Genomic DNA, 17,808 nt, shown 5'->3' with positions numbered 1-17,808 from the left:
TATGAAAATTTCTCTAAACAAGTGAGGAATTTGCAATTCTTGCTGATGCTGACGTATGGACTTATTACTTCACCTTACTGGAATTAATCTGAAGGAACTAATCAAAGACGGATAAAGGTGTTTATTGTACTGCATTCAAAAAGAATCTAATTGATTCCGGTCCGTTGTGTGCTAAGATGTTTCAAGGATTGACCTGCAGGCTCCCTGGATACCTCTAAGCCGACGAATTTATCTTTAATTCAGGGAAGAGCTCCAAGAAGCTCCAATATTTATGTATAAAACATTCTCAGAGCCGTAAGTTGAGACTGAAGTTTCAGCCTCCTCAGATGATGAATCAACGTCTCTAAATTTAGCTGCTGACTTACATGCTGAAGCAATTCATTCATGTCATCACCAATAAAGAACATTAAATCCTCACAAAGGCAATCTTGAAGTCGTCATTAAATCCTCACAAAGGCAATCTTGAAGTCGTCATTAAATCCTCACAAAGGCAATCTTGAAGTCGTCATCAGGTCCTCTAAAACTTTTATCATTTGTAATTGAGAAAGTAAAAACCATGTTCCTTGCCAATATTAAGATGAGTTGCAAACTTTTTATTCTTTTTCTCATTGAGAAACGATACTCGGCTTTTTAAGAGGTTTCCTAGATTTCTGTATTCTTTCACACAACTCAGACTCAGCAGAGCTAGAGTTCAATAAGCACAGCCGTTGAATTTCAAACAAACTTTCTCAGTGACATGTCAATAAATAGCAAGTCTAAATAAATAAAACATATTAAGGTGAAATGAGGAAAACAACATGGCTGACTGAATGCTATCATAAGGGAGAAGCTAGCAGCGAAGAATGCCCCCAACTAACCCCCACTATAAGATAATGCCTTATAAAGACCCAAATTCTGAATTACCATCCAACTGGGAAAAAGATTGTTCAGTGGTGGCCGATTTTGGAAACCCAGAAATTAATATTCTCCTGAAGGGATCATACTGACAATGAAGTTCGATAACATAAATCCAGTTGATCGTTACAAATTTCCAGTTGACCATTGGGTGTTACTGACTTACCTGGATTGGAGCAGTTCTCTGGAGAAAAACTTTACTTGTATCGGAATGACAACACTCCTTAAAGCTTATTAACAGTGCTTTGAGATAAATAAGGTGAACAGGCCACTTCCATCTCACAATGCAGATTTTAGCCCAATTGAACCTTCGGGATGTTTCGGAACAACAGTTGAAAGCTAGAACAAGTCGTTTTCATTTAATTATAGAAATGGAAGCAACGTTGCAAGTCCGGGGAACAAGGTTGCCCTGTCCAAATACAAAAAACAAGTGGCTTCTTGAAGAAGGTGGGTCGAGTGGTTTATTAATGTCATTTAAGCCATTTCGGAACAAATTCAAAATTCAAAATTTCATTTTTCTTAGTAAATATTCTCGCTTAAAGGTCGAAGTAAATGTTGGGGGAGAAGGCATGTATTCGAAGAGGATAAACGTGGTCACAGTACAGAAGAATCAAAATCAAAGTGAAAGACTGCGGTTATTCACAATGAATCAGAAAAAAAAAATGCCACAATATCTGCTCCAAACACATGTACATCCAACAGTTAAGTGTGGATGACGGTGAGCAATTAGGCAGCTGGTAATGTAATTAGCATTATTAGTATCAATAATACCCTTCGCATCGACATGAGGTGAAATAAAAACATGCTCATCTTGAAAGTCCAATTTTAGACTTCCATTTTTATGTGGGTTCATCGGAAGAAGAGAAAGCCACCGTAAAATAGAGGAAGTTCAAAATAACTGTATATTAGCCCGGAGAGTATTGTATATTCATTCAATTTGCCACACAATGAAGAGAAGAGCTGAGATATTATGTATCTCATTCCCATCTTTGCTTGTGAACCATGTTTTGTGAACCGAGGAGTAATTGATACGAAGATCATCGCTGATGGTTGGTACCAATTATCAGGCGGGGAGTGGCTGAATAAGAATCATCGTCGAACCTGATAATGGTTGGTGCATTGAGAAAGCGAACATAAAAACGCTGAGTGGTTGTTGAAGTTGCAAGACATCACTGAAGGCGCTGTGCGGTTATTGTAGGGCTGCCTCTTTGGATTACAGTGATAGGGGACACCGGCTCGATCGAGCTTATTATATATTTCCCTTTGATTTTTTTCCTTGCAGGAGTATCACCCGTACACATTGATTCCTTCCACTAGTTCACGAAAGCTTTCCAAAAGTATTCCCATCCATGCTTGCTGTTCCACTGTCCATAATTCAGTCGCATCCCATGCTGGAGGATCCAAAGCTCGAAACCACCGCATCCCAAATATGCTTCACACAGTTCATGTCCGGTGAACGGGGAGGCCATTCCATGGTGGTAAAATCTGCGGAATGCTCTTCGAACCATGTTGTAGTCACCGCTGCTCTGTGGCTGGAAGAGTCCATTGCTCTGTGGGTGCACGATGACCATAAAGGGATGCAGATGGTCGGAAAGGATGGACACATAACTTTTTCCTTTCAGAGATGCGTCTAGACGTATCAGTGGCTCCAACATGTGTCAGTTGATCACGCCCCAGACCATCACTGACCGCCCACCTGCCTCTATGGTTCCCTGTTGATATGAGTGATGTATAGCTGAAATGGGACTCATTAGACCAGGAAAAACCATCTCCAGTCATCCCAAGTCCGGTGCCGATGTTCTTTCACCCAGTTGAGGCTTAGAGTCCTGTGTCGTACTGTTAGCAATGGGACTCTGGTGGATCTGCGGCTCCCATAATCAATGCGGCTAGTGATTGCCATGTTCTTCGAGATATTTCTGGAACCTCCCTCGTTGAAGTTGGCGGTGATATGGGCCACTATCGCTCTTCGGTTGGCTGAAACAATACGAAACAGACGTCGAAGACCGCGCTCATCCACCACCTTTCTTTGCCCACAGCGCTGTCCACGATGAGATGTTATTTCGGAAATGGCATATTCGAGATAAACTCTTGATACTGTCGAACGGGGACAGTGCAATTTCTGTACCACCTCCGCAATAGAGTGAGTTATGCATCGGACACCCACTATCATCCCTATTCCCAAGTCAATTAACTCACGACGTTTATCCATACTGACATCGAATTACCGTCTAGGTGAATGCAGTGATGCAGTGTACTTATATATCTGCCAAGCGATGGGTACTTCGAATAGCGATAGGGGTCTTTGTTCGATTGGAACCAGTGATATATTATACGGTTATAATTAATAATTCTTGTGATCATCAGCAACCTCAGAGGATATTGTTGATGGCCTTATGTACTCTGTCCAGAATATTCTAATAGCCATGTAACATAAGAATAAAAAACAGCATAGAGAATGTGATGTGCAAGGCCAAGAACTGTGCTCCCATGCACTGATAAACAGGGGGAATTATTGGTTTCCCCATGAAGCCGAATATTGTGGAAATGTACTACAACTCATTTTAACGATGAAACTTCCTATGCTCCTGAAATGGCTCGGCTGGCTGTTAACTGATTTGACTTTGCTACTGATGACTGCAGGACTTACTGGATGTCATATTTAACCTAAGCTGTTTATAAGATTTGTCCTTGCTTCTGGGCTGAAATTCTTATGTAAAGTCTTGTTGGTTGAATGGTACCGGTATAGGTTTTTTTTCCCCTTGGGATTATTATCATTGGTTATTTTCTTTTACCTTGTATATAACATTTAGTTTTTTTTTTATATTTATGCTAATTTTTAAAAGTTAACGAGATTACACGCATTGTTTACTTTGAAACCTCAAAGGATCATCTGTCGTTGAGGTGTATAGTTGTATAAGATTTTTTTTCCCTCACTAATTTGACTCGAACTTTGTTGGGCTCTTGGCGTCCCTCTGTTCTGCTGACGCCTGTTGGTAACCCCTGGTCTACCTTCCCATGGTGGTGGCACGTATCCGACCTGCTGATTCCAGGTAGCGAAACAGCCAGTCCATTTCTGGCCATATCGGCAGAGTCCTGTGCCTTAAAAGTGAAACGAGGCAGGGTTGACCTAACGTTCCAGGTGCCGCACTACACAAATACATACATACCTAGAGAACATCTACTGCTGCAGTGCATTTTGTCAATTAGGATGATCAAAGGAGGTTGGATTCCGATTAAGATCTTTGGTGGTTGTGTGGATCTATTGGACGCCGACACATTTCTTAGCATTTTGGACACTTCCATGCTCTTTAGGATGAGACATAATCCCCAAGAGATTCCCACCGGTCCTCTTCATGTACATTAATATATAAAAGCTGCAACGACTTGCGAAACATGTCGATTTGCACCTTGCTGATCACCAATGGAATGAACTGAACCACTCAGTTAGGATATCAGACCATTACGTCCCACAGCGGAAGCTTGGATGGTCACTGTTCTGTCGGAGGAATGGAGGTTTATACCTGCTGCAGTCTTAGCTTTCGTTGGGGGATAGCCTGCCTAAGATGGAGGGTGTGCCACAGAGGTCAATGGGCAATTGATATGCTATTGAAGTGACACCGAAATCAATGTGAAACCGACGAGAGTAGGGATTTGGTGGGCAATATGTATCATATATGCTCCATCCTCTATTATTCATAATTCCTTCTTTATGGTATAAATGTAACATATAAATTTATACTCTCTGCTACAAAATCACTTATGGAACAAAATTTCAGCGTACTCTACAATTTGTATTCTCAGCAAGATCACACATTCTTAGATTTTTATTCTTTGATTTACTCAAACTGTCAGATTCAACAACGTGCCTTCGCAAGTAGTTGAAACTGACAGTTTGAAGAAATTAAAAGACAACTGGATATTTGTCAATGTGGAGAGGGAAGCTAATAATTTGTATTTTCTTATCTACTCATTTCTTTATCTTTCGGCCAGTGCATAAAAGCCCGCGCCTTCCTTGCACTGTATGGTTATTACTACTGCTATCTGTGGAATGTTTTTGAACCGTTGAAAGCCAGAAAAGAATGGCTTGTTTAATCAGACAACTGGCTGCAATGATGCGGAATGAGTGGACAAGATTCCAATCGTTTCATACCATAAAGATGTAGAAAGTGACCCATAGGATTATTGATATTAATAAAGCCAAATGGAATGATATTAATATCAAAAATGCTTTTCGCTTATACAAATGTCTTTTGTTTTTATGTCCTAATAATTGATGAAACGGTGTGTAAATATACCACCACGATAATCATGGAAACAGTAATTATGCTAACGGTGATGAAGCAGAGAACTAGACGTGCCACAATACTCGCTCCAAATACCATTATTTCCTTCACCTTGGTGTAGACGATGGTCAACAATTAAAGAGCTGCTAATAATGTAGCATTATTAGTATTAATAATACTGTTAGCATTGCCGGAAGGTGAATTATAAACTCTTGCATCCCTCAACCAATCCATTGTTAGAGTTCCATTGTAGCGAAAAGTATATAAAGACGAGGAAAGACACTCATTCGGAGGTTGACAAGAATTGTGGATTATTTTATAGATTAATCTCAATTCGAGGAAGCCGTCCCATCATGAGACCGTCCCATCAAGAAGAACATCAGAGAGAGATTATTTATGTCGCTTCTCATTTCCTTGTTAGCTGCAGCTGCTCTGTACCGAGGAGTAATTGATACAAAGATCATTGTGGTTGGTTGGTATCAATTATCAGGCGGGGAGTTGGAGGTTGGGAATCAGAGTGGAGACTAGCAGTGGAAGTGGTTGGCGAAGAACTGTTGATAAATCATCACTAAAAGCTGAGTGCACCCATGCAGTGTGTCACACTCATGGGTGCACAGAGCCATCCATCCAGGAAGATAAAATCCATCCACTGGATGCGCGCAGTGGATGTGACTACCTGGATGGGTGCAATTACTATTTTAATCTAATATTTAAGGAGTCAGAAAATACCAGAGCGATAGAGAATACCGAAATCAATATTGCTAGGGTCTTAGTGGAATTAGTGTCCAAGAACCATCAAATTTCTTTGCCCATATGTGGATTATGTGACACTTATTAGGTATACATGGAAACCTCCTCTCTCTTTTTCTTATAGAAGAGATGGAGGAGAATTGTGGACATTCTTTTCAGAATCCTTCTTGTTCTTTTGGGCTATCCCATTAGGACATTATGGAAATTTTTTTTTTGTGTCTCATTCGCATAGTTTTGCCTGCTGTGAGCTGTTGCAGAAATTGTTTTATGTGAGGACCATGCGGGCCATGAAGACACTGGAATCAATTTTGCGGCGGGGAGCGGAGGTTGAGAATCACAGTAAGCCAAATAACGTGGGTTTGTGAAGGGAATATGATATCACTAGGTCCTTATTGGAATTAGTGAACAAGAATCAATTCGCTGTGCGCACATGTGGAGTATGTGACACTTATTATGGAAGTAGCGCAGAGGTGCGCTCGATGGTAACACAGTGCACAAACAACCATTACGAGGTTTGCATATTGACTTATGCAACCCTTATTAGGCGAAATTGTGATTCATAATCAAGACGGGCTGGTTTTTTTTTTTTTTTTTCTTTTTATATATATGTGTTTATTTTTGATTTTGGATATGTATGTTTCATTTTGTTTTTATAAAAACAAGGAATCAAAATCGAAATGCCTCCCTTAATGCTATAACTGCAAATATTTGCAACATTCGTATTAATAGGTCTGTTTCGATTTTGATGCAGGATGGAGGATGGAGGAGGAGGCCATTTCTTTTTTTACGATCAAATAAACATTTTTTGATATTGATGTAAATAATAAACCTCCAGGTAACAAAGCTTCAACGACTTCAATGTCAGGAAATGAAGATCTGAACGAATGAAGAATCTTACTGAAGCAGAGGACAGAATGCGCTGTTGCCTGATTTACAATCTCTAAGTCGAAGGATTTTTAGGCGCGTCAGCAATTTAAACCATATTTCGCTGTATATAATATATGTAACACCGTCGTATCGTCACCGTCCTCCCCACACCGGGTGGAAAAAGCCCGGGTTCGAATCACATCGATGACGCGAGGAACTTTAATGGGCTTTTTTCACTCCGTGGCTGAGTTAGTCGATCTCAGGCGTAGATAGCAAGTGTAGATAGGTTTTCCCCCCAGAAACTTTGATTTTTCGTCCATCATACAGACAAAGTCGACAATAGAACACACGCAATTAACAGACATAAGGCACAGCACAGCACATGAATTTCATTATTCAGGTGGCCTAAATATATTCGTTTGTATATAATATGTGTGTAAATTGTGTGTTCTGTTGTCGACTTTCTGACGAAAAACTGGAGTTTCCAGAGAAAAACCATGTTATCATTGCCTGAGACCGACTAACTCAGCCACATTGTGAAAAGGGCCCATAAAAATTGCGCACGTCATTCACTGGATTCGATCCGAGGTGTTTCCCACTCGCTGTGGATAAGGACTGCGATTTTATCAACCTACCCATGACGGTCTTGCTTTGACTAATAATTTCTCCATATTTTTTATGTATATTTCTCGAAAGTGAAAAAGCGACAACTCTTGCAGCTGCTGACATAAGAACTTATTACTTCATATTACTGGAATTAATGTGAAGGAACAAATCAAAGACGCACAAAGAAGGTTCTAAAAGAATCATAAAAAAAGCTCAATATGAAATGTTGAAGGATTACGCTGGTCCATTGTATGCTAGAATGTTCCAAGGATTGACTGGCAGGTTCCTTTGATCCCTCTAAGCCGACGAATTTATCTTTAATTCAGGGAAGAGCTTCAAGAACTAATTTTTATTTCTACAACATTCTCAGAGTCCAAAGTTGGGAGTCTGAAGTTTCAGCCTCCTCAGATAATGAATTAGTAGAAGAATCCACATCTCTAAATTTATCTGCTGACTTACAAGCCGAGAGAAAAATCTCTCAAATTATGTGACGATGCTGAGCAAACACACCCAACGGTCAATTATGAAGTCGTATGCCTCATACAAATACCTGAAGCAATTCAAGCATGTCATCAGTAATAAAGAACGTTAAATCTTCACAAAGGCAATCTTGAAGTCATCATCAGGTCCTCTAAAAGAACGCGGGCCAAGTGGTTTATTGATGTCATTATTGATGTCATTTGAGACCAAATTCAAAACTAAAAATTTAATTTTTCTCAATAAATATTCTCGATTTAAGTCCATGTTGGGGGACAACGCATATATTCGAAGAGGATAATCGTCCTCTAAAAGAACCTCATCAGGTCCTCTAAAAGAACGCGGGCCAAGTGGTTTATTGATGTCATTTGAGACCAAATTCAAAACTAAAAATTTAATTTTTCTCAATAAATATTCTCGATTTAAGTCCATGTTGGGGGACAACGCATATATTCGAAGAGGATAATCGTGGTCACGGTACAGAAGAATCAAAATTAAAGTGAAAGACGGGTTATTCGCAATGTATCAGAAAAGCAGAAAAACAAGTGTATTTCCAACAGCTAAGTGTGGATGACGGTTAGCAATTAAGCAGCTGGTAATGATGTAATTAGCATTGTTAGTATCGATCCTTCGCATCGATTTAAGGTGCAATAAAAATATCATCAGGCATTTTCAATCCACTGCAGGATGAAGGCCTCTCCAGCAACTTTCCAGTTCCTTCTGTTTTGAACACTGGCATTTACTACCCAAAAACTCATGAATTTCATCTATCCATCTCCGCCTTTGTCTTCCAGGTTCTCTTCTAGCTCCTCTTGGGTACTATTCTGTTATTTTCTTAGTCCATCTGTCATCATGTCTTCGAGCTATGTGTCCTGCCCAAGACCATTTTAGTTCTTTAGTTTTGATAAGAATGTCCTTTACTTGAGTTTGCTGCCTAATCCATGTGTTTCTCTTCTTATCTAACAGTCTGATTCCCAATATAATTCGTTCCATTCTTCGCTATGTAGTTCTTAGCTTCTCTTCCACTCTTTTGGTGAGTGCCCAAGTTTCACTTCCATAAGTCATGGTGGGGAGTATGCATTGATTCATTATTTTATGTTTCAGACAAACTGGGATATTTCTCTTCAGTATGTGACTATATTTCCTGAATGCTATCCATCCAAAATTTATTCTTCTCTTGACTTCCAGCCATTTATCATTATTACAGCTAATAACTTGTCCCAGATAAGTATACGACTCCACCTTTTCAATTACTGCTCCTTCAATCATTATTTCCCTTTCCGTGGCATACTTGTTCATCATTACTTTTGTTTTAGCCATATTCATCTTTAGTCCAAAATCCTTACTAACTGTGCATAACTGATTAAGATTTTCCTCTAATTCTTTGGGATCGTGGCTTATGACCACAATGTCATCTGCAAATCGTAAATGGTTTAGGTACTCTCCGTTCACATTGACTCCTTTCTGCGACCAGTCTAATCTTCTGAAAGCTTCCTCAAGGGCAGCAGTAAACAGCTTCAGAGATATTGTGTCTCCTTGTCGAACCCCTTTCTCAATTTTAAATTTCCTACTGTCTTTGTCTAGTCTAATAAAGGAGGTAGCACTCTCGTATATTTTCTTCAAAATCATAATATGTGGGGTATCTATGCCTTGTCTTTCCAGTGCCCGAAACATTGCCTTATGCTGTATGGAGTCAAATGCCTTTTCATAATCCACATATGCCAGGCATAATGGTGTTTTATATTCATTTGCTTTCTCCATTAGCTGTGATATTACGTGAAGTTGATCCATAGTTGAGAATCCTGTCCTAAAGCCAGCTTGCTCTTTCGGTTGATTCTCGTCAAGTATTCTTTCTAATCTGTTAGTAATGACCCTTGTGAACAACTTGTAGATGTGGGATAACAAGCTAATTGGTCTATAATTTCCAATTTCTGATCTATCTCCTTTCTTATGCAGCAAAACTATGATTGCATTATTCCACTGCTTAGGCGTCACACCTTTCCTAATGCACTTTGTGAAGAGCCTTGCCAGTTTTTGTGTTATGTCTCTTCCTATGTCCACTTTCTGTTCATCCTTTTCTTGAAAAAAGTGTTCATTACTGACAGTCCTTGAGATTCTGGAAATTTTAACAACTCTACAGTAACTTCATCTTCCCCTGGGGCTTTCGGATTCTTCATTTTCTTCAATGCATGTTCTACCTCATCAGGAAGAATATCGGGTATGTCGTATGTGTTGCTACTTTGCAATCCGTCTTCCCCGCTGCTGGTATCATTCCCTCGCTCCTTGTATAATTCTCTATAGTAATCTTCTGCTATTTGAATTATGCCTTCTCTGCTGTTTATAAATACACCATCGCTATTCTTCAGTTTCAGTATCATTTGTCTTTCTGTATTTCTGCTCATGGCTGCTGATTTAAATAATTTGTTAATGCTTGTTCTACTTTTCTTGTGTTAAATCTTTTTATGTCCTCTCTGAGTCTCTTTCTAATGGCTTTGCATAACTCAGTATACTCAACTTTCTCCTTGTCAGTGTTTATCTTGTTCTTCATTTGTCACCTTCGGTTCATCATAAGAAGTGTTTCTTGACTAATTTTTTCTTCTTTGGATTTCTTTTTCCCTATAGGTTTCTTGGGCTTTATCACTTTCAGAAAGTTGTAATATTCCTCGTCGATATCTTGGTCCTGAGCAGTCTGCAGAAGCTCAAACTTGTTCTTAAGTTCCAGTACATACTGCTTTTTCTCCTCTTGTGTTATCTCAAAGACCTTTGTATTATTTACTCGAGTCAGTTTTTTCCTTTCTTTTCTTATATCTACATCGAGTGTACATCTTACCATTCTGTGATCACTTCCAACATTTACCTTATTCAGGACGGTAACATCATTCACAATATATCTTCTGTTAGTGAGGATGAAGTCGATTTCATTAGTAGTTAATCCATTTGGACTCTTCCATGTCCACTTTCTGTTCATCCTTTTCTTGAAAAAAGTGTTCATTACTGACAGTCCTTGAGATTCTGCAAATTCCACAAGTCTTTCGCCTCTTTCATTTCTTTCACCAATTCCAAAATTTCCTATAGTTCCCCTTTCTGCGCTGTTTTGTCTTTTTCCAACCTTAGCATTGAAGTCTCCCATAATAATAGTGTAGTGGGTTTTCTGCTCATCTAGAAGACTCTCAATTTCGGTGTACATTTCTTCAACCTCTTCATCATCATGGCTCGATGTTGGTGCATAAATCATTATAATCTTTAGCTTGTACCTCTTAGAAATCTTGAGTATTAGTCTTGACACCCTTGATGATGTACTTTTGTATTCCAAAATGTTGTTTTTAAAATCTTTATGGACCAGAAACCCAACTTCACCTTCACTCCTTTCACTGTTTCCATTGGTGTACAGCAGATTTCCACTTGATAAACTTATAAATGATTCATTTCTTCTTCTTGTTTCAGCCAAACCGATGGTATTCCAATTCACATTTTCTAATTCCTTTTCCAGCTCTAATATCCTGTCTTCACCGATGAGTGATCTTACGTTATAACAGGCCAAGTTCAGTTTCCGCTGTATATACTCGTAATAAAAATATACTCATCTTGAAAGTCCAATTTTAGACTTCTATTTTTATGTTGGGTGTATAAAGAAGGGAAAGCCACTTTCAAATGGAGAAAGCTCACAAGAACTGTAGTTTAGCCTGGAGAGTATTCCATATTCATTCATGATGCTCCACAGTGAAGAGAGGAGCAAAGATATTATGCATCCCATTCCCATCTTAGCCTGTGAACCGAGGAGTAATTGATACGAAGATCATCGCTGATGGTTGGTACCAATTATCAAGCGGGGAGTGGCTGAATAAGTATCACCGTGGAACCTGACAATGGTTGGTGCATTGCGAAAGCGAACATGAAAACGCTAAATGGTTGATGAAGTTGGTTAGACCTCACTGAAGGCATTATGCGCTTATTATGGGGTTCCCTCTTTTGATTACAGTGATAGTGGACACCGGCTCGATCGAGCTTATTATGTATTTGCCTTTGATTTTTTTTTCCTTGCAGGAGTACCACCCGTACACTGAGTGAACGTAAATCATGGGATACATACCTAATAACAGGTCAGCCCACCTTTTGCCCGGATAAGGGCTGTCATAGGGCGAAGCATTGAATCCACTAGTTCACTAAAGCGTTCCAAATGTATTCCCACCCATGCTTGCTTCACACGGTTCATGTCCGGTGAACGGGGAGGCCATTCCATAGTGGTAAAAAAATCTGCGGAATGCTCTTCGAACCATGTTGTAGTCACCACTACTCTGTGGCTAGGCGCATTTTCCTGCTGGAAGAGTCCATTGCTCTGTGGGTGCACGATAATCATGAAGGGATGCAGATGGCCTGCAAGGATGGCACGTAACCTAGTCCGTTCTGCAATGCGCCTAGAGGTCCCAACGTGTGCCAGTTGATCATGACCGTCCAACTGCCTCAACAGTTCCTTGTTGACATGACGGCTGCATAACGTCGTGCGGTTTCCGTCAGATACGCACCCTCCTGTCCCCTCGAAATAACTGGAAACAGTACTCATCGGGCCAGGAAACCCGTTTCCAATCATCCCGAGTCCGGTGCTGATATTCTTTCACCCAGTTGAAGCTTAGAGTCCTGTGTCGTACTGTTAGCAATAGGACTCTGGTGAGTCGGAGGCTCCTATAACTTTTTGCAGCTAGTGATCGCCTAATTGTCTTGGAGACGTTTCTGGTACCTCTCTCGTTGAAATTGGCGGTTATATGTGCCACTGTCGCTCTCCGGTTGGCTGAAACAATGCGAAACAGACGTCGAAGGCCACGCTCATCCATCACCTTTCTCCGCCCACAGCGCTGTCCACGATGAGATGTTATTTTGGAAATGACATATTCCCGATACACTCTTGATACTGTCGAATGGGGATAGTGCAATTTCTGTACCACCTCCGCGATAGAGTTAGTATGCATCGGGCATCCACTATCATCCCTCTTTTAAAGTTGGTTAACTCACAACGTTTATCCATACTGACATCGAATTACAGTCTACGTGAACTCAGTGATACAGTGTACCTATATATACTTGCCAAGCGGTGCGTTCGTCCACTAGCGATAGGGGTTACAGCGTCGCGTTACCCAGGAACCAGGCATCCCACGAATCCTGTCCTTTCAGTGTACTTTTGCTCATAAATGGAAAGTGAAATGTATGGATAGTATTTTGCATTCAGAGATTTTCCTTTGTTCGATTGGAACCAGTCAGATAAGACATCTGACTGCTGATGATCACATGGATTATAATTAATAATTCATGTGATCATCAGCAACCTCAGAGGATATTGTTTATGTCCTTATGTACTCTGTCAAGGCCAAGAACTGTGGGCCCATGCACCGATAAACAGGCAGGATTATTGGTTTCCCTGTGGAGCCCGAATATTGTAGAAATGTAGTGCCGTGTGGTGCCCTAATAACATTATTCTGCATTGAATGGGAGGAGATGGTTTGGTTTGGTTTTGATTTTTCTCACGCAAAAACGAGTGCGGTTATACTGTGCCAAGAAAAGATTAAAATATCAACAAAGAGAGAGAGGAGATGGACATGAATTATGGATTGTCTAGGAGAATTATCCTAATTGATTAGTACTATTCCATCAGTAAAACATGGATACTTTGTCGCGTCTCATTCGCACATTAACCGCTTTGCCTGCTGTGAGATGTTGGAGAAATTGATTTAATTGAGTACCATGCGGACTATCAAAATAATTGAATCAAATAAGCCTAGTAATGTGGACTTGTGAAGCCGAATATAAGATTTCTGTTAAGCATGTTTTCCGGACGATGTTCTCTAACTTGAACATGATGTTTACGATACAGTGCCGATCGAGTACAGGGTAATCTGTTGTGCAATTGAAGAAATACCGTACTCCAATTTGCATTCTTACCATTATAGCCGAAAATACTGAATATTATTATTAATATTAATTGTTTCAATGTTGATATTTTTGTGCGGGGATGGAGGAGGTGGAAATTTCTCTTTTAAAGTTGGAAGAAAGCGATAACGTTGTCCCTCCGGGAATCTACCACTTTTGGAAAATGCAAGGAGTACATTCCAGTCGAGACAGACGTGTATTTGAAGGTTTTTCCCACAAATATGTCTTATATTGCTTCTCCCACAGGCAGCTTTCAGACATAGTGACGCTTCAGCACAGAGTGTCATGAAAAAAGTGAGCGATCCTGGTCAGAACGAGAAGAGTCAGTTATATCTGGACACAAGATCTCGCTTCGAAGAAAAGTGCGTTGAAAACTGCACCAGTTACGCTTGTGATAATTTTCAAGTAAAAATGTCCTTTGGCATCCAAAATTTGATTGCCTTGCTTCAATGGTCCATCGTGGTAAAAAAAATACCTCCAAATGACTCAAGTATTCAATTTCAAAGCAAGAACGTGTCAATTAAATCTTTATTTTTTCTATTCATATTAGTTTACATAAAAATCACAAATGAAGTATTATAATACAAATAATACAGAGAGATCATCGCTTATAAACAAAATCTCTTTATACTTTTCTCCGGTCATCTTTCTTTGCTAATTTCCATCTTCTGGCTCATGAAATGTTTCTCTAATTGTCTGAAGTAATGCTCTGTAAAAATCCGAAGAAGAAAGAAACATTAGACACACAATAGTAGTTATCACCTATTTATATTCTGATATTAAAAAATTGTTTTTCACTGAATGATTCCATAACACTTAGGTGTTTTAAAATAAAACTAAGAGTTAGTTCACAGTGGCATGTTCTTGAAATCCAGTGAAATATTTCGTACTCAGTTTTTAAACTTTCTGTTTTAAGATGAAACTAAATTGAATTTATACCAATTCCCATGTAATGTTAAGAACATACATTACCCTCTACACGTATGAGGACACTCCTGTTTTCATAGGCCGTAATTGGTCCCCTGAACCTTCGCCGATAAATGAGAGACCGGTATATGAGGAATGCGGATGAGCCCACAGAAGATATTTCTTTTTATGTCACGTTGAGCCAAGCTGGCTGATTTCCAAAGGAGTACTGCATGCCACACTGCTAGCTTATCAATTCGTGCAGTTGCAGACAACCTATATCATCCATAGCCTATCGTTGGCGAAGGTATCATGGAATGGAAGCGTGATAGCAACCGACAGGAAGACCGTGGAAGCTCACTACACATGACTATTGGGAACTAGGATGGGTAGTACAACAATCTCGTCAGACATTCTTGCAAAACATCAAGCGGTAATTTAAGGCATCCAATAGTACGAAGCTGCACAGCATTTGTTTTCATGGGGAGAATGGCGGCGCATAAGCCAAACGTCATCAACCGCAGGATGTTTTGGAGTGGCGAAACTGACTACACCCTATTCCGGTTGCGAGTACAGAGGGTACCGAGAGAACATCTGGTGCTGCAGTGCATTGTGTCAACAATGAAGTTCAGAGGAGTTTGGATACGGACTAAGATCTTTGGTGGTTGTGTGGAACTATGAACGCCGACACTTTCCTTAGCATTTTGGACACTTCCGTACTCCTTACGATGTGATATAATGATTACCTCCGGTGCTGCTCATGGACATGAATATATGAAAGCTGGAATGGCTTGCGAAAAATGTCGATTTGAACTCTGCGGATCTCCAATGGGATGAACTGAAACGCCCGGTGAGGATATCAGACCAATATGTCCCTCAGGGGAAACTTAGATGATCACTGTTCTGTCGGAGGAATGGAGGCGTATCTTCTTTCTTACCTTTTGTTGGTGGAAAACTTGCCTAAGATGGTGGAGTGTGCCACAGAGGCCAATGAACAATTGATATGCTATTGAAGCGGCACTTACGTCAATGTGAAACCGACGAGGGTTCCGACTTTTTTGGAGGGTGAGTTGACTTTAGCTTCTCATATGAGTGGCCTGGATATGAGAAAAGCATACCAAAAGAACTTCGTGTGGTACAGAAATTATGAATTAAACAATACCGACACAACAACGGAAACAAAACGGTATACAGAGGGGCTTTATTCAAAAATGGCAACATAGCACTGGCTGCCATTATACAGATGCATCACTGCCGAAGATGGAACAAAGGGAAGAGGTGGTCCTCAGTAGGAGATATGGCCACCCCTAATGTCGATGCAGTTTTGCCCTGCCTGTCCATACTTAGAACAATCTTGTTGATAAGTTACTGCGGTAACATCGTCCATTCCTCTATCAGCGCCACCTTCAACCGGTGAACATTTTATGGTGGGTGTGGACGTGCCGCTAGTGGTCTCCCCAAAGCGTCCCATATGTGTTCGAAGGGATTTAGATTGTAGAACGGGCAGGCCAATCCAAAGAACAATGTCCTCACTTTCCAAAAGCATAACCACAGCTGCAGTGCGATGGGGTGTGGCATTATCATCCATAAACACGGATTCGTGGCCAATGGTATCTCGGAACAGACGCACATGGGGAATGATTACCTCACTACAGTAGCGTGCACCGGTTACAATACCGCCTTCCAGTATCTGGAGTTATGTACGTCCATCCAAGATGACGCGTTCCCAGAGGAGAACACCTCGACCGCCATATCACCTCTGCCCCATCCTGTGTTATTCATAGCTCTTTCTTTCCGGTATAAATGTAAAATATAAATTTGCACGTTTTGCTAGAAAATCAGTTATGGAACAAAATTTCAGCGTACCTCTACAACTTGTATTCTTGGGAAGATCGCACATTCTTAGATTTTTATTGTAGTAGAGACCAGGTGGACAGAATTTCTTGCAAGCAGTTCCATCCTCTTGACACTGGTAGAAGGAATCACATGATTCATATGTGGGCACCCTACAAGCACAAGGACATTCGACACCCGGTACTACCTCACACTTTGGTGGTGGCCTGGGCGTCGTGGAGCCACTTGGAACTGTTACAGCACCCGGAGTTGATGTAGGAGTATCTACAAATTTAGAGAAGAGATATTCATGTATCTTATATATAAAACCAAATGCTCAAGCCAATCCCAAAAACAAATTATAAATTTTTATACCATTAATAAATTAAATATTTTACCGGTACTAGTATCACAAGAGTTGCCTTTATCAAAAACTACAAATAAAGTAATTCACAAAGATTTTCATAGCATATACATTTTAATTTATATTAGCTTTATAATTTTTAAGTAATGCTCCCCACCTGATCCACAAGGTACATTCCAGGGCCAATCACAGACTTCCAGTTGAGGGTTGAAATATAATGGTTTTGGACACTGCTTTAGATTAGCTATACCATAATCGCAGTGATAGAAAGAACTGCAGTCTTCGGGATTTTCGAATAAACCAGTAGGTTTCAAGCAATGAGGATCTTTGGGGGAATCTCCTAAATGTAGTATTCGAGAGTAAATAAAAGCAGAATTTATTCGATGTTCACAACTGAAACTAATTAAGGTAAAGCCAACAAATGTTTAATTTAACATATATACTGTATTTGTTTATTAATTTATTTACTTATTTATTTACTAAATTTATTATTTTATACTAAGATTACTAAGTTCCGAAACACTATAATAATATGCGTTTCATAATAGAAAATACGATATAACTGTAGTTACAGTACGTTATCGCTTCAAGAATACTGAGTTATGGCTCGTGATCCTATTTATGCATATATTAACTGTTTTATTGTCAATCATACGCAATATTTTTACTTAGTAATTTTAATTTTAATTTGTAAAACACCTATTTTTAACGTCTAATATTATTCAGGAGGAAAAGCGTTACGAATAGTAATCACTGCATAGAGTGAGCAAAATAACTTTGTTATGAGGAACTGTTACAAGAACTATTTAATTCTAGAAATGGTGATTTTTAATTGAAGAATTTTATCGCATTATTTAATTCGACTTACCGCATTCCCCAGTGGGCCACACACATTGCTGAAGGGCCTGA

The sequence above is a fragment of the Mastigoproctus giganteus genome, chromosome 3 (assembly GCF_048544385.1).
Source record: "Mastigoproctus giganteus isolate SK-2022 chromosome 3, ASM4854438v1, whole genome shotgun sequence".
Lineage (NCBI taxonomy): Eukaryota > Metazoa > Arthropoda > Arachnida > Uropygi > Thelyphonidae > Mastigoproctus > Mastigoproctus giganteus.
Note: the sequence above shows the minus strand (reverse complement) of the source record.